General features: G+C 65.2%; 16 non-coding genes across 16 annotated transcripts; 7 read left to right on the top strand and 9 right to left on the bottom strand.

The window, feature by feature from the left end:
- The first annotated feature begins 1,292 nt into the window (after positions 1 to 1,292).
- TRNAG-GCC (transfer RNA glycine (anticodon GCC)) lies at positions 1,293 to 1,363 on the top strand. Its single transcript has one exon. It is a non-coding gene; the product is annotated as a tRNA-Gly (tRNA).
- A 3,106-nt stretch (positions 1,364 to 4,469) lies between these two features.
- TRNAE-CUC (transfer RNA glutamic acid (anticodon CUC)) lies at positions 4,470 to 4,541 on the bottom strand. The gene has a single exon. It is a non-coding gene; the product is annotated as a tRNA-Glu (tRNA).
- A 266-nt stretch (positions 4,542 to 4,807) lies between these two features.
- On the bottom strand, positions 4,808 to 4,879 carry TRNAG-UCC (transfer RNA glycine (anticodon UCC)). Its single transcript has one exon. It is a non-coding gene; the product is annotated as a tRNA-Gly (tRNA).
- A 795-nt stretch (positions 4,880 to 5,674) lies between these two features.
- Positions 5,675 to 5,746, bottom strand: TRNAD-GUC (transfer RNA aspartic acid (anticodon GUC)). The gene has a single exon. It is a non-coding gene; the product is annotated as a tRNA-Asp (tRNA).
- A 576-nt stretch (positions 5,747 to 6,322) lies between these two features.
- TRNAL-CAG (transfer RNA leucine (anticodon CAG)) lies at positions 6,323 to 6,405 on the top strand. The gene has a single exon. It is a non-coding gene; the product is annotated as a tRNA-Leu (tRNA).
- Positions 6,406 to 8,170: 1,765 nt separating this feature from the next.
- Positions 8,171 to 8,241, top strand: TRNAG-GCC (transfer RNA glycine (anticodon GCC)). Its single transcript has one exon. It is a non-coding gene; the product is annotated as a tRNA-Gly (tRNA).
- Positions 8,242 to 11,348: 3,107 nt separating this feature from the next.
- Positions 11,349 to 11,420, bottom strand: TRNAE-CUC (transfer RNA glutamic acid (anticodon CUC)). Its single transcript has one exon. It is a non-coding gene; the product is annotated as a tRNA-Glu (tRNA).
- Positions 11,421 to 11,686: 266 nt separating this feature from the next.
- On the bottom strand, positions 11,687 to 11,758 carry TRNAG-UCC (transfer RNA glycine (anticodon UCC)). The gene has a single exon. It is a non-coding gene; the product is annotated as a tRNA-Gly (tRNA).
- A 795-nt stretch (positions 11,759 to 12,553) lies between these two features.
- On the bottom strand, positions 12,554 to 12,625 carry TRNAD-GUC (transfer RNA aspartic acid (anticodon GUC)). The gene has a single exon. It is a non-coding gene; the product is annotated as a tRNA-Asp (tRNA).
- A 584-nt stretch (positions 12,626 to 13,209) lies between these two features.
- TRNAL-CAG (transfer RNA leucine (anticodon CAG)) lies at positions 13,210 to 13,292 on the top strand. The gene has a single exon. It is a non-coding gene; the product is annotated as a tRNA-Leu (tRNA).
- Positions 13,293 to 15,066: 1,774 nt separating this feature from the next.
- TRNAG-GCC (transfer RNA glycine (anticodon GCC)) lies at positions 15,067 to 15,137 on the top strand. Its single transcript has one exon. It is a non-coding gene; the product is annotated as a tRNA-Gly (tRNA).
- A 3,106-nt stretch (positions 15,138 to 18,243) lies between these two features.
- Positions 18,244 to 18,315, bottom strand: TRNAE-CUC (transfer RNA glutamic acid (anticodon CUC)). The gene has a single exon. It is a non-coding gene; the product is annotated as a tRNA-Glu (tRNA).
- A 266-nt stretch (positions 18,316 to 18,581) lies between these two features.
- Positions 18,582 to 18,653, bottom strand: TRNAG-UCC (transfer RNA glycine (anticodon UCC)). The gene has a single exon. It is a non-coding gene; the product is annotated as a tRNA-Gly (tRNA).
- Positions 18,654 to 19,448: 795 nt separating this feature from the next.
- On the bottom strand, positions 19,449 to 19,520 carry TRNAD-GUC (transfer RNA aspartic acid (anticodon GUC)). The gene has a single exon. It is a non-coding gene; the product is annotated as a tRNA-Asp (tRNA).
- Positions 19,521 to 20,108: 588 nt separating this feature from the next.
- On the top strand, positions 20,109 to 20,191 carry TRNAL-CAG (transfer RNA leucine (anticodon CAG)). Its single transcript has one exon. It is a non-coding gene; the product is annotated as a tRNA-Leu (tRNA).
- Positions 20,192 to 21,965: 1,774 nt separating this feature from the next.
- TRNAG-GCC (transfer RNA glycine (anticodon GCC)) lies at positions 21,966 to 22,036 on the top strand. The gene has a single exon. It is a non-coding gene; the product is annotated as a tRNA-Gly (tRNA).
- Positions 22,037 to 22,611: the final 575 nt, after the last annotated feature.

Genomic DNA, 22,611 nt, shown 5'->3' with positions numbered 1-22,611 from the left:
ATCTCACCGCTCTCCCACCACAGCAAGGATGTGGTGAAGCCCACTTGAAACCGCTCACCACAGAGTAGGGAGCCAATACAGTGGAGCCCGCCCGTGCGCGCGACCCTGGCTCAACGCAAGCCGCTGCTCACCGGCCTTCCTGGTTAATCCGCCCCTGGTCTTTAGCCCCGTTTGCCTGCGTGTGTCTGTGGGCTCCATCTGGCCCGTGCGGAAAGCCCTCCCCGGTGGTCCTCCACCTTCTGCCCGCTGAACGGCAGCAACTCGCTTTTGCCCTGCGCTGCTGCAAGCAGCACCACACCACCCAAAACCTTGGCCATCATCCCGCCCTTTCCACACCAGCCTCCTGCCCATTCCTCTCTCCCGCCCCGAATCCCCTTCCCACTAACACCCGCTGCGCCCTCTCTTCAGCCCGTGGTCTCCGCGCTTGTTGAGTTTGGGGACCTTGCCTCCCCACACCGGCCATGCCGCTGCATTTTCAGCCCCACCACCGGCTGGCGAGGAGAAGCCAGAGCCGGGCACAGGGCCCGGTCCACCTCGGGCGTGCCACATCCCAGTTCCACGCGGGTAGCCGCTGCCTGGGAGCAGACCCACCGCGCCAACGACCTCTCTGCTGCCGAAGAGCTCTTTCGATGGGTCGGCCGGCTCCCGCTCCACAACCCACCCCCTCCAGCACAGCATCCTAAGGAGTGCGGCTGGCCGGAGGACGGAGGGCGGAAGGCAGGCTCAGACCGCTGTGGCCACTTTGTCCGACGTCCCGCCGCTGGCAGGCAGCCGCCACAGGAGGATGCAGGCGTCCCGCTCCCTTGCTCCCGGACTTCCTGTGCCCACACCCCCAAGCACGGGCGAGAAAACTGGCCGCCCAAGGGGGTCCTGGGGGTGCATGCCGGGGGTCGCCGCCGGGACAGCTGTGAGCACCTCTGCGCGCCACAGGCCACCTGGCCTGGCTGGGATTGGCGCTGGCCGACCAGGCTCCTTCGGGCTCTAGGCTTCCTCCCAGCCACGGGATGGGCAGGGACTACCTCTCTCCCTCCGCCTCCGTCCAGGACCCTCGACACGCCTGGCACCTGCCTCTCTTCCACGTCGGTCGCCCAGACCCCTTCCCTTGCCCGCCCGTCCCGCCCACCCGCACCAGGCCGCCGGCCCCAGGCTGGCCGCCGCCGCCTGCCTAGCTCTAGGGGAGCAGAGAGACAGACGCCCCGGCCAGGTAGTGAGCAGCGTCCTGAGCCCAGCGGCGGGCCAGCGAAGACAGGGCAGGGGCACAGGCTGGAGCCAGCCGCCCGGACGCCGGCAGCGCATGGGTGGTTCAGTGGTAGAATTCTCGCCTGCCACGCGGGAGGCCCGGGTTCGATTCCCGGCCCATGCAGTCCCCTGTCCCCTTTTGGTCGCTCTGCCCCAATTCACGCCGCCGACTGCTCAGTGCTTGCTCTGCTCTGCTCTGGCTCTCCTACTACACTCGGGGCAACTCTCCCAGAGCCCTGGGGCTCCGCTCCCACCTGCGGCCCAGCAGTGTGCCAGTGCCCTGCGCCTCTCCCACACCCTGGGGCCGAAAGCACACCGCGCTCCGGCGCCGACCTCCAGTGGCCTCTACCCCAACACTTCTCCCGGGCAGCCACCCTTTTCTCTTCATCACCCTGACGAAACCTTAGCCACACGTTTCACTTCACAGAGGACCACCGTGCAACATGCCTCTTCCCATCTCACCACCCTTCCTGGCCACGCTCCCAAAATGACACCATCCTTGCTGGACCATTACCAAGGAAGTCGCACGGCCGGATCCATACTCGGAAAAGCAACGCATTACGCTCCCCTACCGTGTCCTGGTCATCATCGCGCACGAGAAAATGAAAGTCCTGTCAGTGCAGTCACTTTAGCCCACTCCTCCACAACACAGTGGTAAACACGCCCCTTCCTTGCCCGCCTCCCCCTTACCACGATCCAAACTTTTGGCCAAAGGTCACTGGAGGCCTCTGTTGCTCGGGCCTCTTTCAATCTCCACTGAGTCCCCCGTCCCACCCCACCGCACCCCACGGTGCCCCAAACGCGCACCTAACGCACTCCCGTGTCCTGACAAAGGGACGTTTAAGCCTCTGGGCCAGTCGCGCGCCCTAAGACCTCACGGCCTTTTCCAGACGTTTTTCTCTCTTCCCTTCTCTTCTAATCTCTCTCTGCGTGTCTCTCTGTGTGTCTGTCTGTTTCTCGCGCCCTCTTCTGTCTGTCCGTCTCTGTCTCTATCTCTGTCTCCCTCTCTGTCTCCCGGTCCCTGTCTCACGCTGGCTCTCTCTCGACAGCACCCTTGCCCCCAATCAACCTCCCACTCTTTAGGTTGACTGACTTCAGGCACAGCACCGCGGGCAACCTTGTCTGGCCGGGTCCAGTCTCATGACGTGCCCTTGGATCTGGGTGGGACCTAAGCCCACCCTCCCAACACTCCCCCCACCCCCGCCCCCCAGCTAGCCATCTAGTGGTCCTTCCAGCCTCCGCCTGACCCGCCACCACAGACCTCTATCACACGAACACCTTGCCTTGCCCTGATGACGCACATCCACCGGGCTGGCCACCCCCGGCATCCCCAGGGTCGCTCCCGCCCCTCCCATGTCCCCACCCTCATCTCCACACTGGCCTGGCATAATGCTCCGAAGCCCCCAAGCCTCTGCAGCGCCGGCACCTGACTGGGCGGCCGCACTCGCTACGCGCCCTCCTGCCCTAGGGCGGCTTGGACACTCTGACATCTGGACTCCTTCTCCCACCTGCCAGCACTCAGGACACGTCTGTCCCCTCTTTTGGGTTTCCCTCACCTTTCCCTGTCCTTTGTGTCGTGCCACCCGAACAACCAGCCAGCTTCCTCCACTGCGGTCATCTATCCACAACTCACAAAACAGGGACAGGAAGGAAGTGCCTGGGGTGACAGTAAGCTTCTCTATGATCACACGGGTTCCTGCTCACAAGGCTATGCCTTTCCATGCCTGGCCTTCTACTGCCCTGACATTCCAAGCCGCTGAGAAGCCCGCGGAGTGCAGTTCTACTCTCAGACACATGGGGTCGCCAGGAGTCAGAATCCACCCCATCGCCCTTTTCAAAAGCCATCTCTTTCTTCAAATCCCGTGAACGGCCACCCCAAGGGATGAAGTTATGCTCATGCCGCAACAGGCATGAACCTTGAAGACATTCGCCGAGTCAAGTAAACCAGACCCAAAACAACAAACGTTGTATGATTTTACTTTCGTCGCGTCTGTATAACAGGTAACTTCCCAGACCAACAAAGGAGAATAGACGTTTCCCGGGGTAGCCGGGAAGGGGAAACAGGAGGCCCTCATTATGTGGGGACAGGGTTGGTTTGGGAATGACTAAAAAAAAAAAAAAAAAAAAAAGTGGAAATGGATATTCGTGGCGGTTAGAAAAGACGGCGAACGTCCTTAAAGCCACTGAATTCTGCACTCAGAAATGGTGAAAATGGTATATTCTGTCTTAAGTATACTTTCACCACAATTAAAGACAGAGAGAGAGGGAAGGGGAGGTGAGTGGGAAGAGAACCACGAAGATACCCAAGGAACGACTGTCTGGCGTGAGGCTTGTGCGTTTCCTTGCGTGCAAACTTGATTTCTAAGAAAAAGAGTCTTGAAGCAAATATTAGACCCTCTCTGTCCGCAGGCCTTGCAAGACGCGGATGACTGCCGTCTGCCATCTACCAGGCGCGGCATCATCGATGAGTTAACAAGAGGGACGCTCGGGGTGGAAGGAGGGATGGACACCGGGATAGATATGTGGTAAGGCAGGAGTGGGATAAAATGCATGGGTCGTACAATCCGGGGGGCGGGAGTAGGGGTGTTCTCCGTCAATTTCTGTCCACGCTGAGATCTGTTGGCGCCTTGCTAATACCGTCGTGTTAGAGAGTCGGGGAAGGCTACCTGCTGCCACCGCCCCTCAGCCGTTGGGCATGTCCATTTCCCCGACGGCCCCCGGTCTCACATTCCTCTCTCCCCCTTACTCTCATCCCCCCCTCCGACCCCACCCGGACCCCCCAGCTGGCCGGGCATTCCCAGATTCCCCTTTCACGTTCTTCTGTCTCCCGGCCGCCGTCGCCCTGCTCAGGGTCTGGGCCTTCACAAGCTTGGCTCCCCCAGCCCAGGTCTGGCCTGGTAGCTGAGCCAAATGCAAGCACGCGCCAGGGCGCGCGCTGGCAGCAGCGAGGACGCGGGCTCCGCTCCTGGCCACCGCCGGCCAGAGGCTGTCCTGGCCTGTGGGCTTTGGGGCTGACAGATGCCAGAGAACGCGAGCGCCTGCGCCAGCGCCAGCGCCAGGGCGGACGAGCAAGTAGGCCTGTGGTGGGCGAGCGGGTCGAAAAGGATCGGATGGCATTGGTGGCGGCAGCGGGCCAGGCGGTGTGCTGGGCCTGCAAGCGTTGGCTAAAAGGCAGGTGTGGAGGGAGGTGCGCGGCAAGTTGTTTGTGGGCAGAGAGGAAGAAGAACGGCTTCCCTGACCGGGAATCGAACCCGGGCCGCGGCGGTGAGAGCGCCGAATCCTAACCACTAGACCACCAGGGAGCGTCGGGCCACCCGTCCTGCCTGCGCCACCTGCACTCAGCGCCTCCGCACCCCTCGGCCCCAGCCGTGGACCTTGCTCCGGCCTCCAGTCGCCCGGCCCGGCCTCCCCTCGCACTCCGCGCCCTTTTCTCTTGCTCGCAGCACCCCCAAAACGCTGGGCGCCTCCTTCCTTCTCCCACACATACACACCGAGCCAAGTGCCGACTCCGTCAGCCATACCTGGCAAGACGGCCCTGGGCTGGGCCTCTGGCAAAAAGTCAGCCCACTGCGTTGGCCGGGAATCGAACCCGGGTCAACTGCTTGGAAGGCAGCTATGCTCACCACTATACCACCAACGCCGCACGGCCCAGACGAGCCCAAGATGCCGCGCGGAACTCGCACCAGCGTGCTGCCGCCGCCGCCGCCGCCCGCCGCCGGGCGCAGACCCTTCTCGACGCCTGGCTCACCCGTCCGCGGCTCCGGGCCCTCACAGCACCACCAGCCGCCGCCCGGCGCCAGCCGAGCCCCGCCGCTCTCCACACGCCCCCGCCCCGCCCTCCTCCGCCCCGCCGCTGGGGGGCGCTCTCCCGCTCGCTTCCTCCGGCCTCCCGCCCGCAGCGGGGCGCTCCAGGGCGCGCGGCCCCCCACCCCCGGCCCTGAGCTCCCGGCTGCGGCCTGCCCCCGGGGCACGCCTGCTCCACACCTCCGGCTCGCCAAGCCCCTTCCATTCTCCGCCACGTCGCGGCCGCTCGGCGACGCTCGGCTAGGCCACAGCCGGCACCGAGACGGTGCACATCTCCGACAGGCCGCTCTCCACCTGGCACCTGGGAGCCGGAGTCGCTGGGCGGCGGTCGGCGACCCTGAGCCGGGGGGCGGAAGACACCCATCCGCTGGGGACGGGCCGCTCCTCAAGCGCTGCCGGGACCCGAGAAGGCTGCTGTGGCTGGCGGGCGACCAGGCGCCTTGGCCAGGAGGATTGGAAGGGAAGGTGGGCGGAGGGTGGGCTGTGCCCCGCAGAGGATGACGCCAAGGGCCCAGGTGGAGCGCGGAGGGCAGGGCAGGGCGGGGCAGGGCAGGGCAGGGCATTGCGCCGGCCACTGGGTCTGAGAGCGGGCGCCGGGTGCGTGGCGGCAGAGGCCAAAAAGGGCGTCTGCCTCCCCGTCGGGGAATCGAACCCCGGTCTCCCGCGTGACAGGCGGGGATACTCACCACTATACTAACGAGGACGGCGGTGGCCGTCCGGGGTGCAGAACGCTCTCCCGCCGCCGCCGCTGCACACCACGCCGACTCCGACGCCGACGCCGACGCCTCTTCCTGCCCCCTGCTCGCTGCATGCTCGGCGACAGAGCGCGCCCCGCCCACCTCCATCCTCGCCGTCCACGCAGCCTGGCACCCGGGCCGGGCCCGGGGGATACCGAAGCTCCGCGTGCGCGGCGGCCGCTTCCCTCCACGGCGGCGAAAGCGCCGGGAGAAAGAAAGGGGATCGAGCGGGCAGAAAACGTCTGCGAGGAGGAGGAGGCATTGGTGGGCGCGAGAGCTGACGTGAGGACGGAGGCCGGGGCAGCGGCTGGCGGGGCCCGGGGGACGGTGCGTGGGGGAGTTGGCCGGGCACCTCGCCGGGTCGGCCGGCCTTGGTGGCGCTCGGCTCCGAGCCTTCGCGCGCGCCGTCCGTCCGTCCGTCCGTCCGTCCGTCCGTCGGTCGCGCAGCCGCAAGGCCGTCCAGGAGGCGCGCCGACCGGCCCAGGGCACCGGCGTTGGCGCGGCGTCGCAGCCGGGCCAGCGGCGACGCGCCCACAGCCGCCGTCAGGATGGCCGAGCGGTCTAAGGCGCTGCGTTCAGGTCGCAGTCTCCCCTGGAGGCGTGGGTTCGAATCCCACTCCTGACAAGACAACCTTTTGGCAACAGCCACCTACTGTCCCCAGCCTTCACCACACGCGTCTCTGCCCTTTACTGGGCGACTGTCCACGCTCGGGCCGTGCAATCCTTCTGCCTCTCCAGCCTCCAGCCCGTGGCCCCACCCCGCTCCGACACCCTAACTTGTCAGGCACATCCCTGACAGCTAGGATGCTCCAGCGCCTTGAACCCCTCTGGTAACTGCCTTTCCGGCCAGCCCCAGCCCAACTGCCCACCATGAAACGCACCCCTCCTACCTGCCTGCCCCCGCATCCGCGCGGTTTCTCGACTTCCCATCACAGCTACCTCCTCTCTCTTACCCCTGTCCTCTCTCTGCCCTCGCCCTTTCCCTCTTCCCTCTGTCTTTCACCTCTCCCTCTCCCTCTCTCTCTGTCTTTGTCAGGCCCCGATTACCCAACAAGCAAGGTAGGCACGGGTCCAATTGTTAGGCTTCCCACCAATCTGCAGCTCACGATCTCACCGCTCTCCCACCACAGCAAGGATGTGGTGAAGCCCACTTGAAACCGCTCACCACAGAGTAGGGAGCCAATACAGTGGAGCCCGCCCGTGCGCGCGACCCTGGCTCAACGCAAGCCGCTGCTCACCGGCCTTCCTGGTTAATCCGCCCCTGGTCTTTAGCCCCGTTTGCCTGCGTGTGTCTGTGGGCTCCATCTGGCCCGTGCGGAAAGCCCTCCCCGGTGGTCCTCCACCTTCTGCCCGCTGAACGGCAGCAACTCGCTTTTGCCCTGCGCTGCTGCTACACCACCCAAAACCTTGGCCATCATCCCGCCCTTTCCACACCAGCCTCCTGCCCATTCCTCTCTCCCGCCCCGAATCCCCTTCCCACTAACACCCGCTGCGCCCTCTCTTCAGCCCGTGGTCTCCGCGCTTGTTGAGTTTGGGGACCTTGCCTCCCCACACCGGCCATGCCGCTGCATTTTCAGCCCCACCACCGGCTGGCGAGGAGAAGCCAGAGCCGGGCACAGGGCCCGGTCCACCTCGGGCGTGCCACATCCCAGTTCCACGCGGGTAGCCGCTGCCTGGGAGCAGACCCACCGCGCCAACGACCTCTCTGCTGCCGAAGAGCTCTTTCGATGGGTCGGCCGGCTCCCGCTCCACAACCCACCCCCTCCAGCACAGCATCCTAAGGAGTGCGGCTGGCCGGAGGACGGAGGGCGGAAGGCAGGCTCAGACCGCTGTGGCCACTTTGTCCGACGTCCCGCCGCTGGCAGGCAGCCGCCACAGGAGGATGCAGGCGTCCCGCTCCCTTGCTCCCGGACTTCCTGTGCCCACACCCCCAAGCACGGGCGAGAAAACTGGCCGCCCAAGGGGGTCCTGGGGGTGCATGCCGGGGGTCGCCGCCGGGACAGCTGTGAGCACCTCTGCGCGCCACAGGCCACCTGGCCTGGCTGGGATTGGCGCTGGCCGACCAGGCTCCTTCGGGCTCTAGGCTTCCTCCCAGCCACGGGATGGGCAGGGACTACCTCTCTCCCTCCGCCTCCGTCCAGGACCCTCGACACGCCTGGCACCTGCCTCTCTTCCACGTCGGTCGCCCAGACCCCTTCCCTTGCCCGCCCGTCCCGCCCACCCGCACCAGGCCGCCGGCCCCAGGCTGGCCGCCGCCGCCTGCCTAGCTCTAGGGGAGCAGAGAGACAGACGCCCCGGCCAGGTAGTGAGCAGCGTCCTGAGCCCAGCGGCGGGCCAGCGAAGACAGGGCAGGGGCACAGGCTGGAGCCAGCCGCCCGGACGCCGGCAGCGCATGGGTGGTTCAGTGGTAGAATTCTCGCCTGCCACGCGGGAGGCCCGGGTTCGATTCCCGGCCCATGCAGTCCCCTGTCCCCTTTTGGTCGCTCTGCCCCAATTCACACCGCCGACTGCTCAGTGCTTGCTCTGCTCTGCTCTGGCTCTCCTACTACACTCGGGGCAACTCTCCCAGAGCCCTGGGGCTCCGCTCCCACCTGCGGCCCAGCAGTGTGCCAGTGCCCTGCGCCTCTCCCACACCCTGGGGCCGAAAGCACACCGCGCTCCGGCGCCGACCTCCAGTGGCCTCTACCCCAACACTTCTCCCGGGCAGCCACCCTTTTCTCTTCATCACCCTGACGAAACCTTAGCCACACGTTTCACTTCACAGAGGACCACCGTGCAACATGCCTCTTCCCATCTCACCACCCTTCCTGGCCACGCTCCCAAAATGACACCATCCTTGCTGGACCATTACCAAGGAAGTCGCACGGCCGGATCCATACTCGGAAAAGCAACGCATTACGCTCCCCTACCGTGTCCTGGTCATCATCGCGCACGAGAAAATGAAAGTCCTGTCAGTACAGTCACTTTAGCCCACTCCTCCACAACACAGTGGTAAACACGCCCCTTCCTTGCCCGCCTCCCCCTTACCACGATCCAAACTTTTGGCCAAAGGTCACTGGAGGCCTCTGTTGCTCGGGCCTCTTTCAATCTCCACTGAGTCCCCCGTCCCACCCCACCGCACCCCACGGTGCCCCAAACGCGCACCTAACGCACTCCCGTGTCCTGACAAAGGGACATTTAAGCCTCTGGGCCAGTCGCGCGCCCTAAGACCTCACGGCCTTTTCCAGACGTTTTTCTCTCTTCCCTTCTCTTCTAATCTCTCTCTGCGTGTCTCTCTGTGTGTCTGTCTGTTTCTCGCGCCCTCTTCTGTCTGTCCGTCTCTGTCTCTATCTCTGTCTCCCTCTCTGTCTCCCGGTCCCTGTTTCACGCTGGCTCTCTCTCGACAGCACCCTTGCCCCCAATCAACCTCCCACTCTTTAGGTTGACTGACTTCAGGCACAGCACCGCGGGCAACCTTGTCTGGCCGGGTCCAGTCTCATGACGTGCCCTTGGATCTGGGTGGGACCTAAGCCCACCCTCCCAACACTCCCCCCACCCCCGCCCCCCAGCTAGCCATCTAGTGGTCCTTCCAGCCTCCGCCTGACCCGCCACCACAGACCTCTATCACACGAACACCTTGCCTTGCCCTGATGACGCACATCCACCGGGCTGGCCACCCCCGGCATCCCCAGGGTCGCTCCCGCCCCTCCCATGTCCCCACCCTCATCTCCACACTGGCCTGGCATAATGCTCCGAAGCCCCCAAGCCTCTGCAGCGCCGGCACCTGACTGGGCGGCCGCACTCGCTACGCGCCCTCCTGCCCTAGGGCGGCTTGGACACTCTGACATCTGGACTCCTTCTCCCACCTGCCAGCACTCAGGACACGTCTGTCCCCTCTTTTGGGTTTCCCTCACCTTTCCCTGTCCTTTGTGTCGTGCCACCCGAACAACCAGCCAGCTTCCTCCACTGCGGTCATCTATCCACAACTCACAAAACAGGGACAGGAAGGAAGTGCCTGGGGTGACAGTAAGCTTCTCTATGATCACACGGGTTCCTGCTCACAAGGCTATGCCTTTCCATGCCTGGCCTTCTACTGCCCTGACATTCCAAGCCGCTGAGAAGCCCGCGGAGTGCAGTTCTACTCTCAGACACATGGGGTCGCCAGGAGTCAGAATCCACCCCATCGCCCTTTTCAAAAGCCATCTCTTTCTTCAAATCCCGTGAACGGCCACCCCAAGGGATGAAGTTATGCTCATGCCGCAACAGGCATGAACCTTGAAGACATTCGCCGAGTCAAGTAAACCAGACCCAAAACAACAAACGTTGTATGATTTTACTTTCGTCGCGTCTGTATAACAGGTAACTTCCCAGACCAACAAAGGAGAATAGACGTTTCCCGGGGTAGCCGGGAAGGGGAAACAGGAGGCCCTCATTATGTGGGGACAGGGTTGGTTTGGGAATGACTAAAAAAAAAAAAAAAAAAAAAAAGTGGAAATGGATATTCGTGGCGGTTAGAAAAGACGGCGAACGTCCTTAAAGCCACTGAATTCTGCACTCAGAAATGGTGAAAATGGTATATTCTGTCTTAAGTATACTTTCACCACAATTAAAGACAGAGAGAGAGGGAAGGGGAGGTGAGTGGGAAGAGAACCACGAAGATACCCAAGGAACGACTGTCTGGCGTGAGGCTTGTGCGTTTCCTTGCGTGCAAACTTGATTTCTAAGAAAAAGAGTCTTGAAGCAAATATTAGACCCTCTCTGTCCGCAGGCCTTGCAAGACGCGGATGACTGCCGTCTGCCATCTACCAGGCGCGGCATCATCGATGAGTTAACAAGAGGGACGCTCGGGGTGGAAGGAGGGATGGACACCGGGATAGATATGTGGTAAGGCAGGAGTGGGATAAAATGCATGGGTCGTACAATCCGGGGGGCGGGAGTAGGGGTGTTCTCCGTCAATTTCTGTCCACGCTGAGATCTGTTGGCGCCTTGCTAATACCGTCGTGTTAGAGAGTCGGGGAAGGCTACCTGCTGCCACCGCCCCTCAGCCGTTGGGCATGTCCATTTCCCCGACGGCCCCCGGTCTCACATTCCTCTCTCCCCCTTACTCTCATCCCCCCCTCCGACCCCACCCGGACCCCCCAGCTGGCCGGGCATTCCCAGATTCCCCTTTCACGTTCTTCTGTCTCCCGGCCGCCGTCGCCCTGCTCAGGGTCTGGGCCTTCACAAGCTTGGCTCCCCCAGCCCAGGTCTGGCCTGGTAGCTGAGCCAAATGCAAGCACGCGCCAGGGCGCGCGCTGGCAGCAGCGAGGACGCGGGCTCCGCTCCTGGCCACCGCCGGCCAGAGGCTGTCCTGGCCTGTGGGCTTTGGGGCTGACAGATGCCAGAGAACGCGAGCGCCTGCGCCAGCGCCAGCGCCAGGGCGGACGAGCAAGTAGGCCTGTGGTGGGCGAGCGGGTCGAAAAGGATCGGATGGCATTGGTGGCGGCAGCGGGCCAGGCGGTGTGCTGGGCCTGCAAGCGTTGGCTAAAAGGCAGGTGTGGAGGGAGGTGCGCGGCAAGTTGTTTGTGGGCAGAGAGGAAGAAGAACGGCTTCCCTGACCGGGAATCGAACCCGGGCCGCGGCGGTGAGAGCGCCGAATCCTAACCACTAGACCACCAGGGAGCGTCGGGCCACCCGTCCTGCCTGCGCCACCTGCACTCAGCGCCTCCGCACCCCTCGGCCCCAGCCGTGGACCTTGCTCCGGCCTCCAGTCGCCCGGCCCGGCCTCCCCTCGCACTCCGCGCCCTTTTCTCTTGCTCGCAGCACCCCCAAAACGCTGGGCGCCTCCTTCCTTCTCCCACACATACACACCGAGCCAAGTGCCGACTCCGTCAGCCATACCTGGCAAGACGGCCCTGGGCTGGGCCTCTGGCAAAAAGTCAGCCCACTGCGTTGGCCGGGAATCGAACCCGGGTCAACTGCTTGGAAGGCAGCTATGCTCACCACTATACCACCAACGCCGCACGGCCCAGACGAGCCCAAGATGCCGCGCGGAACTCGCACCAGCGTGCTGCCGCCGCCGCCGCCGCCCGCCGCCGGGCGCAGACCCTTCTCGACGCCTGGCTCACCCGTCCGCGGCTCCGGGCCCTCACAGCACCACCAGCCGCCGCCCGGCGCCAGCCGAGCCCCGCCGCTCTCCACACGCCCCCGCCCCGCCCTCCTCCGCCCCGCCGCTGGGGGGCGCTCTCCCGCTCGCTTCCTCCGGCCTCCCGCCCGCAGCGGGGCGCTCCAGGGCGCGCGGCCCCCCACCCCCGGCCCTGAGCTCCCGGCTGCGGCCTGCCCCCGGGGCACGCCTGCTCCACACCTCCGGCTCGCCAAGCCCCTTCCATTCTCCGCCACGTCGCGGCCGCTCGGCGACGCTCGGCTAGGCCACAGCCGGCACCGAGACGGTGCACATCTCCGACAGGCCGCTCTCCACCTGGCACCTGGGAGCCGGAGTCGCTGGGCGGCGGTCGGCGACCCTGAGCCGGGGGGCGGAAGACACCCATCCGCTGGGGACGGGCCGCTCCTCAAGCGCTGCCGGGACCCGAGAAGGCTGCTGTGGCTGGCGGGCGACCAGGCGCCTTGGCCAGGAGGATTGGAAGGGAAGGTGGGCGGAGGGTGGGCTGTGCCCCGCAGAGGATGACGCCAAGGGCCCAGGTGGAGCGCGGAGGGCAGGGCAGGGCGGGGCAGGGCAGGGCAGGGCATTGCGCCGGCCACTGGGTCTGAGAGCGGGCGCCGGGTGCGTGGCGGCAGAGGCCAAAAAGGGCGTCTGCCTCCCCGTCGGGGAATCGAACCCCGGTCTCCCGCGTGACAGGCGGGGATACTCACCACTATACTAACGAGGACGGCGGTGGCCGTCCGGGGTGCAGAACGCTCTCCCGCCGCCGCCGCTGCACACCACGCCGACTCCGACGCCGACGCCGACGCCTCTTCCTGCCCCCTGCTCGCTGCATGCTCGGCGACAGAGCGCGCCCCGCCCACCTCCATCCTCGCCGTCCACGCAGCCTGGCACCCGGGCCGGGCCCGGGGGATACCGAAGCTCCGCGTGCGCGGCGGCCGCTTCCCTCCACGGCGGCGAAAGCGCCGGGAGAAAGAAAGGGGATCGAGCGGGCAGAAAACGTCTGCGAGGAGGAGGAGGCATTGGTGGGCGCGAGAGCTGACGTGAGGACGGAGGCCGGGGCAGCGGCTGGCGGGGCCCGGGGGACGGTGCGTGGGGGAGTTGGCCGGGCACCTCGCCGGGTCGGCCGGCCTTGGTGGCGCTCGGCTCCGAGCCTTCGCGCGCGCCGTCCGTCCGTCCGTCCGTCCGTCCGTCCGTCCGTCCGTCGGTCGCGCAGCCGCAAGGCCGTCCAGGAGGCGCGCCGACCGGCCCAGGGCACCGGCGTTGGCGCGGCGTCGCAGCCGGGCCAGCGGCGACGCGCCCACAGCCGCCGTCAGGATGGCCGAGCGGTCTAAGGCGCTGCGTTCAGGTCGCAGTCTCCCCTGGAGGCGTGGGTTCGAATCCCACTCCTGACAAGACAACCTTTTGGCAACAGCCACCTACTGTCCCCAGCCTTCACCACACGCGTCTCTGCCCTTTACTGGGCGACTGTCCACGCTCGGGCCGTGCAATCCTTCTGCCTCTCCAGCCTCCAGCCCGTGGCCCCACCCCGCTCCGACACCCTAACTTGTCAGGCACATCCCTGACAGCTAGGATGCTCCAGCGCCTTGAACCCCTCTGGTAACTGCCTTTCCGGCCAGCCCCAGCCCAACTGCCCACCATGAAACGCACCCCTCCTACCTGCCTGCCCCCGCATCCGCGCGGTTTCTCGACTTCCCATCACAGCTACCTCCTCTCTCTTACCCCTGTCCTCTCTCTGCCCTCGCCCTTTCCCTCTTCCCTCTGTCTTTCACCTCTCCCTCTCCCTCTCTCTCTGTCTTTGTCAGGCCCCGATTACCCAACAAGCAAGGTAGGCACGGGTCCAATTGTTAGGCTTCCCACCAATCTGCAGCTCACGATCTCACCGCTCTCCCACCACAGCAAGGATGTGGTGAAGCCCACTTGAAACCGCTCACCACAGAGTAGGGAGCCAATACAGTGGAGCCCGCCCGTGCGCGCGACCCTGGCTCAACGCAAGCCGCTGCTCACCGGCCTTCCTGGTTAATCCGCCCCTGGTCTTTAGCCCCGTTTGCCTGCGTGTGTCTGTGGGCTCCATCTGGCCCGTGCGGAAAGCCCTCCCCGGTGGTCCTCCACCTTCTGCCCGCTGAACGGCAGCAACTCGCTTTTGCCCTGCGCTGCTGCAAGCAGCACCACACCACCCAAAACCTTGGCCATCATCCCGCCCTTTCCACACCAGCCTCCTGCCCATTCCTCTCTCCCGCCCCGAATCCCCTTCCCACTAACACCCGCTGCGCCCTCTCTTCAGCCCGTGGTCTCCGCGCTTGTTGAGTTTGGGGACCTTGCCTCCCCACACCGGCCATGCCGCTGCATTTTCAGCCCCACCACCGGCTGGCGAGGAGAAGCCAGAGCCGGGCACAGGGCCCGGTCCACCTCGGGCGTGCCACATCCCAGTTCCACGCGGGTAGCCGCTGCCTGGGAGCAGACCCACCGCGCCAACGACCTCTCTGCTGCCGAAGAGCTCTTTCGATGGGTCGGCCGGCTCCCGCTCCACAACCCACCCCCTCCAGCACAGCATCCTAAGGAGTGCGGCTGGCCGGAGGACGGAGGGCGGAAGGCAGGCTCAGACCGCTGTGGCCACTTTGTCCGACGTCCCGCCGCTGGCAGGCAGCCGCCACAGGAGGATGCAGGCGTCCCGCTCCCTTGCTCCCGGACTTCCTGTGCCCACACCCCCAAGCACGGGCGAGAAAACTGGCCGCCCAAGGGGGTCCTGGGGGTGCATGCCGGGGGTCGCCGCCGGGACAGCTGTGAGCACCTCTGCGCGCCACAGGCCACCTGGCCTGGCTGGGATTGGCGCTGGCCGACCAGGCTCCTTCGGGCTCTAGGCTTCCTCCCAGCCACGGGATGGGCAGGGACTACCTCTCTCCCTCCGCCTCCGTCCAGGACCCTCGACACGCCTGGCACCTGCCTCTCTTCCACGTCGGTCGCCCAGACCCCTTCCCTTGCCCGCCCGTCCCGCCCACCCGCACCAGGCCGCCGGCCCCAGGCTGGCCGCCGCCGCCTGCCTAGCTCTAGGGGAGCAGAGAGACAGACGCCCCGGCCAGGTAGTGAGCAGCGTCCTGAGCCCAGCGGCGGGCCAGCGAAGACAGGGCAGGGGCACAGGCTGGAGCCAGCCGCCCGGACGCCGGCAGCGCATGGGTGGTTCAGTGGTAGAATTCTCGCCTGCCACGCGGGAGGCCCGGGTTCGATTCCCGGCCCATGCAGTCCCCTGTCCCCTTTTGGTCGCTCTGCCCCAATTCACGCCGCCGACTGCTCAGTGCTTGCTCTGCTCTGCTCTGGCTCTCCTACTACACTCGGGGCAACTCTCCCAGAGCCCTGGGGCTCCGCTCCCACCTGCGGCCCAGCAGTGTGCCAGTGCCCTGCGCCTCTCCCACACCCTGGGGCCGAAAGCACACCGCGCTCCGGCGCCGACCTCCAGTGGCCTCTACCCCAACACTTCTCCCGGGCAGCCACCCTTTTCTCTTCATCACCCTGACGAAACCTTAGCCACACGTTTCACTTCACAGAGGACCACCGTGCAACATGCCTCTTCCCATCTCACCACCCTTCCTGGCCACGCTCCCAAAATGACACCATCCTTGCTGGACCATTACCAAGGAAGTCGCACGGCCGGATCCATACTCGGAAAAGCAACGCATTACGCTCCCCTACCGTGTCCTGGTCATCATCGCGCACGAGAAAATGAAAGTCCTGTCAGTGCAGTCACTTTAGCCCACTCCTCCACAACACAGTGGTAAACACGCCCCTTCCTTGCCCGCCTCCCCCTTACCACGATCCAAACTTTTGGCCAAAGGTCACTGGAGGCCTCTGTTGCTCGGGCCTCTTTCAATCTCCACTGAGTCCCCCGTCCCACCCCACCGCACCCCACGGTGCCCCAAACGCGCACCTAACGCACTCCCGTGTCCTGACAAAGGGACGTTTAAGCCTCTGGGCCAGTCGCGCGCCCTAAGACCTCACGGCCTTTTCCAGACGTTTTTCTCTCTTCCCTTCTCTTCTAATCTCTCTCTGCGTGTCTCTCTGTGTGTCTGTCTGTTTCTCGCGCCCTCTTCTGTCTGTCCGTCTCTGTCTCTATCTCTGTCTCCCTCTCTGTCTCCCGGTCCCTGTCTCACGCTGGCTCTCTCTCGACAGCACCCTTGCCCCCAATCAACCTCCCACTCTTTAGGTTGACTGACTTCAGGCACAGCACCGCGGGCAACCTTGTCTGGCCGGGTCCAGTCTCATGACGTGCCCTTGGATCTGGGTGGGACCTAAGCCCACCCTCCCAACACTCCCCCCACCCCCGCCCCCCAGCTAGCCATCTAGTGGTCCTTCCAGCCTCCGCCTGACCCGCCACCACAGACCTCTATCACACGAACACCTTGCCTTGCCCTGATGACGCACATCCACCGGGCTGGCCACCCCCGGCATCCCCAGGGTCGCTCCCGCCCCTCCCATGTCCCCACCCTCATCTCCACACTGGCCTGGCATAATGCTCCGAAGCCCCCAAGCCTCTGCAGCGCCGGCACCTGACTGGGCGGCCGCACTCGCTACGCGCCCTCCTGCCCTAGGGCGGCTTGGACACTCTGACATCTGGACTCCTTCTCCCACCTGCCAGCACTCAGGACACGTCTGTCCCCTCTTTTGGGTTTCCCTCACCTTTCCCTGTCCTTTGTGTCGTGCCACCCGAACAACCAGCCAGCTTCCTCCACTGCGGTCATCTATCCACAACTCACAAAACAGGGACAGGAAGGAAGTGCCTGGGGTGACAGTAAGCTTCTCTATGATCACACGGGTTCCTGCTCACAAGGCTATGCCTTTCCATGCCTGGCCTTCTACTGCCCTGACATTCCAAGCCGCTGAGAAGCCCGCGGAGTGCAGTTCTACTCTCAGACACATGGGGTCGCCAGGAGTCAGAATCCACCCCATCGCCCTTTTCAAAAGCCATCTCTTTCTTCAAATCCCGTGAACGGCCACCCCAAGGGATGAAGTTATGCTCATGCCGCAACAGGCATGAACCTTGAAGACATTCGCCGAGTCAAGTAAACCAGACCCAAAACAACAAACGTTGTATGATTTTACTTTCGTCGCGTCTGTATAACAGGTAACTTCCCAGACCAACAAAGGAGAATAGACGTTTCCCGGGGTAGCCGGGAAGGGGAAACAGGAGGCCCTCATTATGTGGGGACAGGGTTGGTTTGGGAATGACTAAAAAAAAAAAAAAAAAAAAAAGTGGAAATGGATATTCGTGGCGGTTAGAAAAGACGGCGAACGTCCTTAAAGCCACTGAATTCTGCACTCAGAAATGGTGAAAATGGTATATTCTGTCTTAAGTATACTTTCACCACAATTAAAGACAGAGAGAGAGGGAAGGGGAGGTGAGTGGGAAGAGAACCACGAAGATACCCAAGGAACGACTGTCTGGCGTGAGGCTTGTGCGTTTCCTTGCGTGCAAACTTGATTTCTAAGAAAAAGAGTCTTGAAGCAAATATTAGACCCTCTCTGTCCGCAGGCCTTGCAAGACGCGGATGACTGCCGTCTGCCATCTACCAGGCGCGGCATCATCGATGAGTTAACAAGAGGGACGCTCGGGGTGGAAGGAGGGATGGACACCGGGATAGATATGTGGTAAGGCAGGAGTGGGATAAAATGCATGGGTCGTACAATCCGGGGGGCGGGAGTAGGGGTGTTCTCCGTCAATTTCTGTCCACGCTGAGATCTGTTGGCGCCTTGCTAATACCGTCGTGTTAGAGAGTCGGGGAAGGCTACCTGCTGCCACCGCCCCTCAGCCGTTGGGCATGTCCATTTCCCCGACGGCCCCCGGTCTCACATTCCTCTCTCCCCCTTACTCTCATCCCCCCCTCCGACCCCACCCGGACCCCCCAGCTGGCCGGGCATTCCCAGATTCCCCTTTCACGTTCTTCTGTCTCCCGGCCGCCGTCGCCCTGCTCAGGGTCTGGGCCTTCACAAGCTTGGCTCCCCCAGCCCAGGTCTGGCCTGGTAGCTGAGCCAAATGCAAGCACGCGCCAGGGCGCGCGCTGGCAGCAGCGAGGACGCGGGCTCCGCTCCTGGCCACCGCCGGCCAGAGGCTGTCCTGGCCTGTGGGCTTTGGGGCTGACAGATGCCAGAGAACGCGAGCGCCTGCGCCAGCGCCAGCGCCAGGGCGGACGAGCAAGTAGGCCTGTGGTGGGCGAGCGGGTCGAAAAGGATCGGATGGCATTGGTGGCGGCAGCGGGCCAGGCGGTGTGCTGGGCCTGCAAGCGTTGGCTAAAAGGCAGGTGTGGAGGGAGGTGCGCGGCAAGTTGTTTGTGGGCAGAGAGGAAGAAGAACGGCTTCCCTGACCGGGAATCGAACCCGGGCCGCGGCGGTGAGAGCGCCGAATCCTAACCACTAGACCACCAGGGAGCGTCGGGCCACCCGTCCTGCCTGCGCCACCTGCACTCAGCGCCTCCGCACCCCTCGGCCCCAGCCGTGGACCTTGCTCCGGCCTCCAGTCGCCCGGCCCGGCCTCCCCTCGCACTCCGCGCCCTTTTCTCTTGCTCGCAGCACCCCCAAAACGCTGGGCGCCTCCTTCCTTCTCCCACACATACACACCGAGCCAAGTGCCGACTCCGTCAGCCATACCTGGCAAGACGGCCCTGGGCTGGGCCTCTGGCAAAAAGTCAGCCCACTGCGTTGGCCGGGAATCGAACCCGGGTCAACTGCTTGGAAGGCAGCTATGCTCACCACTATACCACCAACGCCGCACGGCCCAGACGAGCCCAAGATGCCGCGCGGAACTCGCACCAGCGTGCTGCCGCCGCCGCCGCCGCCCGCCGCCGGGCGCAGACCCTTCTCGACGCCTGGCTCACCCGTCCGCGGCTCCGGGCCCTCACAGCACCACCAGCCGCCGCCCGGCGCCAGCCGAGCCCCGCCGCTCTCCACACGCCCCCGCCCCGCCCTCCTCCGCCCCGCCGCTGGGGGGCGCTCTCCCGCTCGCTTCCTCCGGCCTCCCGCCCGCAGCGGGGCGCTCCAGGGCGCGCGGCCCCCCACCCCCGGCCCTGAGCTCCCGGCTGCGGCCTGCCCCCGGGGCACGTCTGCTCCACACCTCCGGCTCGCCAAGCCCCTTCCATTCTCCGCCACGTCGCGGCCGCTCGGCGACGCTCGGCTAGGCCACAGCCGGCACCGAGACGGTGCACATCTCCGACAGGCCGCTCTCCACCTGGCACCTGGGAGCCGGAGTCGCTGGGCGGCGGTCGGCGACCCTGAGCCGGGGGGCGGAAGACACCCATCCGCTGGGGACGGGCCGCTCCTCAAGCGCTGCCGGGACCCGAGAAGGCTGCTGTGGCTGGCGGGCGACCAGGCGCCTTGGCCAGGAGGATTGGAAGGGAAGGTGGGCGGAGGGTGGGCTGTGCCCCGCAGAGGATGACGCCAAGGGCCCAGGTGGAGCGCGGAGGGCAGGGCAGGGCGGGGCAGGGCAGGGCAGGGCATTGCGCCGGCCACTGGGTCTGAGAGCGGGCGCCGGGTGCGTGGCGGCAGAGGCCAAAAAGGGCGTCTGCCTCCCCGTCGGGGAATCGAACCCCGGTCTCCCGCGTGACAGGCGGGGATACTCACCACTATACTAACGAGGACGGCGGTGGCCGTCCGGGGTGCAGAACGCTCTCCCGCCGCCGCCGCTGCACACCACGCCGACTCCGACGCCGACGCCGACGCCTCTTCCTGCCCCCTGCTCGCTGCATGCTCGGCGACAGAGCGCGCCCCGCCCACCTCCATCCTCGCCGTCCACGCAGCCTGGCACCCGGGCCGGGCCCGGGGGATACCGAAGCTCCGCGTGCGCGGCGGCCGCTTCCCTCCACGGCGGCGAAAGCGCCGGGAGAAAGAAAGGGGATCGAGCGGGCAGAAAACGTCTGCGAGGAGGAGGAGGCATTGGTGGGCGCGAGAGCTGACGTGAGGACGGAGGCCGGGGCAGCGGCTGGCGGGGCCCGGGGGACGGTGCGTGGGGGAGTTGGCCGGGCACCTCGCCGGGTCGGCCGGCCTTGGTGGCGCTCGGCTCCGAGCCTTCGCGCGCGCCGTCCGTCCGTCCGTCCGTCCGTCCGTCCGTCCGTCCGTCCGTCGGTCGCGCAGCCGCAAGGCCGTCCAGGAGGCGCGCCGACCGGCCCAGGGCACCGGCGTTGGCGCGGCGTCGCAGCCGGGCCAGCGGCGACGCGCCCACAGCCGCCGTCAGGATGGCCGAGCGGTCTAAGGCGCTGCGTTCAGGTCGCAGTCTCCCCTGGAGGCGTGGGTTCGAATCCCACTCCTGACAAGACAACCTTTTGGCAACAGCCACCTACTGTCCCCAGCCTTCACCACACGCGTCTCTGCCCTTTACTGGGCGACTGTCCACGCTCGGGCCGTGCAATCCTTCTGCCTCTCCAGCCTCCAGCCCGTGGCCCCACCCCGCTCCGACACCCTAACTTGTCAGGCACATCCCTGACAGCTAGGATGCTCCAGCGCCTTGAACCCCTCTGGTAACTGCCTTTCCGGCCAGCCCCAGCCCAACTGCCCACCATGAAACGCACCCCTCCTACCTGCCTGCCCCCGCATCCGCGCGGTTTCTCGACTTCCCATCACAGCTACCTCCTCTCTCTTACCCCTGTCCTCTCTCTGCCCTCGCCCTTTCCCTCTTCCCTCTGTCTTTCACCTCTCCCTCTCCCTCTCTCTCTGTCTTTGTCAGGCCCCGATTACCCAACAAGCAAGGTAGGCACGGGTCCAATTGTTAGGCTTCCCACCAATCTGCAGCTCACGATCTCACCGCTCTCCCACCACAGCAAGGATGTGGTGAAGCCCACTTGAAACCGCTCACCACAGAGTAGGGAGCCAATACAGTGGAGCCCGCCCGTGCGCGCGACCCTGGCTCAACGCAAGCCGCTGCTCACCGGCCTTCCTGGTTAATCCGCCCCTGGTCTTTAGCCCCGTTTGCCTGCGTGTGTCTGTGGGCTCCATCTGGCCCGTGCGGAAAGCCCTCCCCGGTGGTCCTCCACCTTCTGCCCGCTGAACGGCAGCAACTCGCTTTTGCCCTGCGCTGCTGCAAGCAGCACCACACCACCCAAAACCTTGGCCATCATCCCGCCCTTTCCACACCAGCCTCCTGCCCATTCCTCTCTCCCGCCCCGAATCCCCTTCCCACTAACACCCGCTGCGCCCTCTCTTCAGCCCGTGGTCTCCGCGCTTGTTGAGTTTGGGGACCTTGCCTCCCCACACCGGCCATGCCGCTGCATTTTCAGCCCCACCACCGGCTGGCGAGGAGAAGCCAGAGCCGGGCACAGGGCCCGGTCCACCTCGGGCGTGCCACATCCCAGTTCCACGCGGGTAGCCGCTGCCTGGGAGCAGACCCACCGCGCCAACGACCTCTCTGCTGCCGAAGAGCTCTTTCGATGGGTCGGCCGGCTCCCGCTCCACAACCCACCCCCTCCAGCACAGCATCCTAAGGAGTGCGGCTGGCCGGAGGACGGAGGGCGGAAGGCAGGCTCAGACCGCTGTGGCCACTTTGTCCGACGTCCCGCCGCTGGCAGGCAGCCGCCACAGGAGGATGCAGGCGTCCCGCTCCCTTGCTCCCGGACTTCCTGTGCCCACACCCCCAAGCACGGGCGAGAAAACTGGCCGCCCAAGGGGGTCCTGGGGGTGCATGCCGGGGGTCGCCGCCGGGACAGCTGTGAGCACCTCTGCGCGCCACAGGCCACCTGGCCTGGCTGGGATTGGCGCTGGCCGACCAGGCTCCTTCGGGCTCTAGGCTTCCTCCCAGCCACGGGATGGGCAGGGACTACCTCTCTCCCTCCGCCTCCGTCCAGGACCCTCGACACGCCTGGCACCTGCCTCTCTTCCACGTCGGTCGCCCAGACCCCTTCCCTTGCCCGCCCGTCCCGCCCACCCGCACCAGGCCGCCGGCCCCAGGCTGGCCGCCGCCGCCTGCCTAGCTCTAGGGGAGCAGAGAGACAGACGCCCCGGCCAGGTAGTGAGCAGCGTCCTGAGCCCAGCGGCGGGCCAGCGAAGACAGGGCAGGGGCACAGGCTGGAGCCAGCCGCCCGGACGCCGGCAGCGCATGGGTGGTTCAGTGGTAGAATTCTCGCCTGCCACGCGGGAGGCCCGGGTTCGATTCCCGGCCCATGCAGTCCCCTGTCCCCTTTTGGTCGCTCTGCCCCAATTCACGCCGCCGACTGCTCAGTGCTTGCTCTGCTCTGCTCTGGCTCTCCTACTACACTCGGGGCAACTCTCCCAGAGCCCTGGGGCTCCGCTCCCACCTGCGGCCCAGCAGTGTGCCAGTGCCCTGCGCCTCTCCCACACCCTGGGGCCGAAAGCACACCGCGCTCCGGCGCCGACCTCCAGTGGCCTCTACCCCAACACTTCTCCCGGGCAGCCACCCTTTTCTCTTCATCACCCTGACGAAACCTTAGCCACACGTTTCACTTCACAGAGGACCACCGTGCAACATGCCTCTTCCCATCTCACCACCCTTCCTGGCCACGCTCCCAAAATGACACCATCCTTGCTGGACCATTACCAAGGAAGTCGCACGGCCGGATCCATACTCGGAAAAGCAACGCATTACGCTCCCCTACCGTGTCCTGGTCATCATCGCGCACGAGAAAATGAAAGTCCTGTCAGTGCAGTCACTTTAGCCCACTCCTCCACAACACAGTGGTAAACACGCCCCTTCCTTGCCCGCCTCCCCCTTACCACGATCCA

This window comes from Elephas maximus, chromosome 3 (genome assembly GCF_024166365.1).
Source record: "Elephas maximus indicus isolate mEleMax1 chromosome 3, mEleMax1 primary haplotype, whole genome shotgun sequence".
NCBI classification, from domain to species: Eukaryota; Metazoa; Chordata; class Mammalia; order Proboscidea; family Elephantidae; genus Elephas; species Elephas maximus.
Note: the sequence above shows the minus strand (reverse complement) of the source record. Positions and strands in the feature narration are given on the sequence as shown.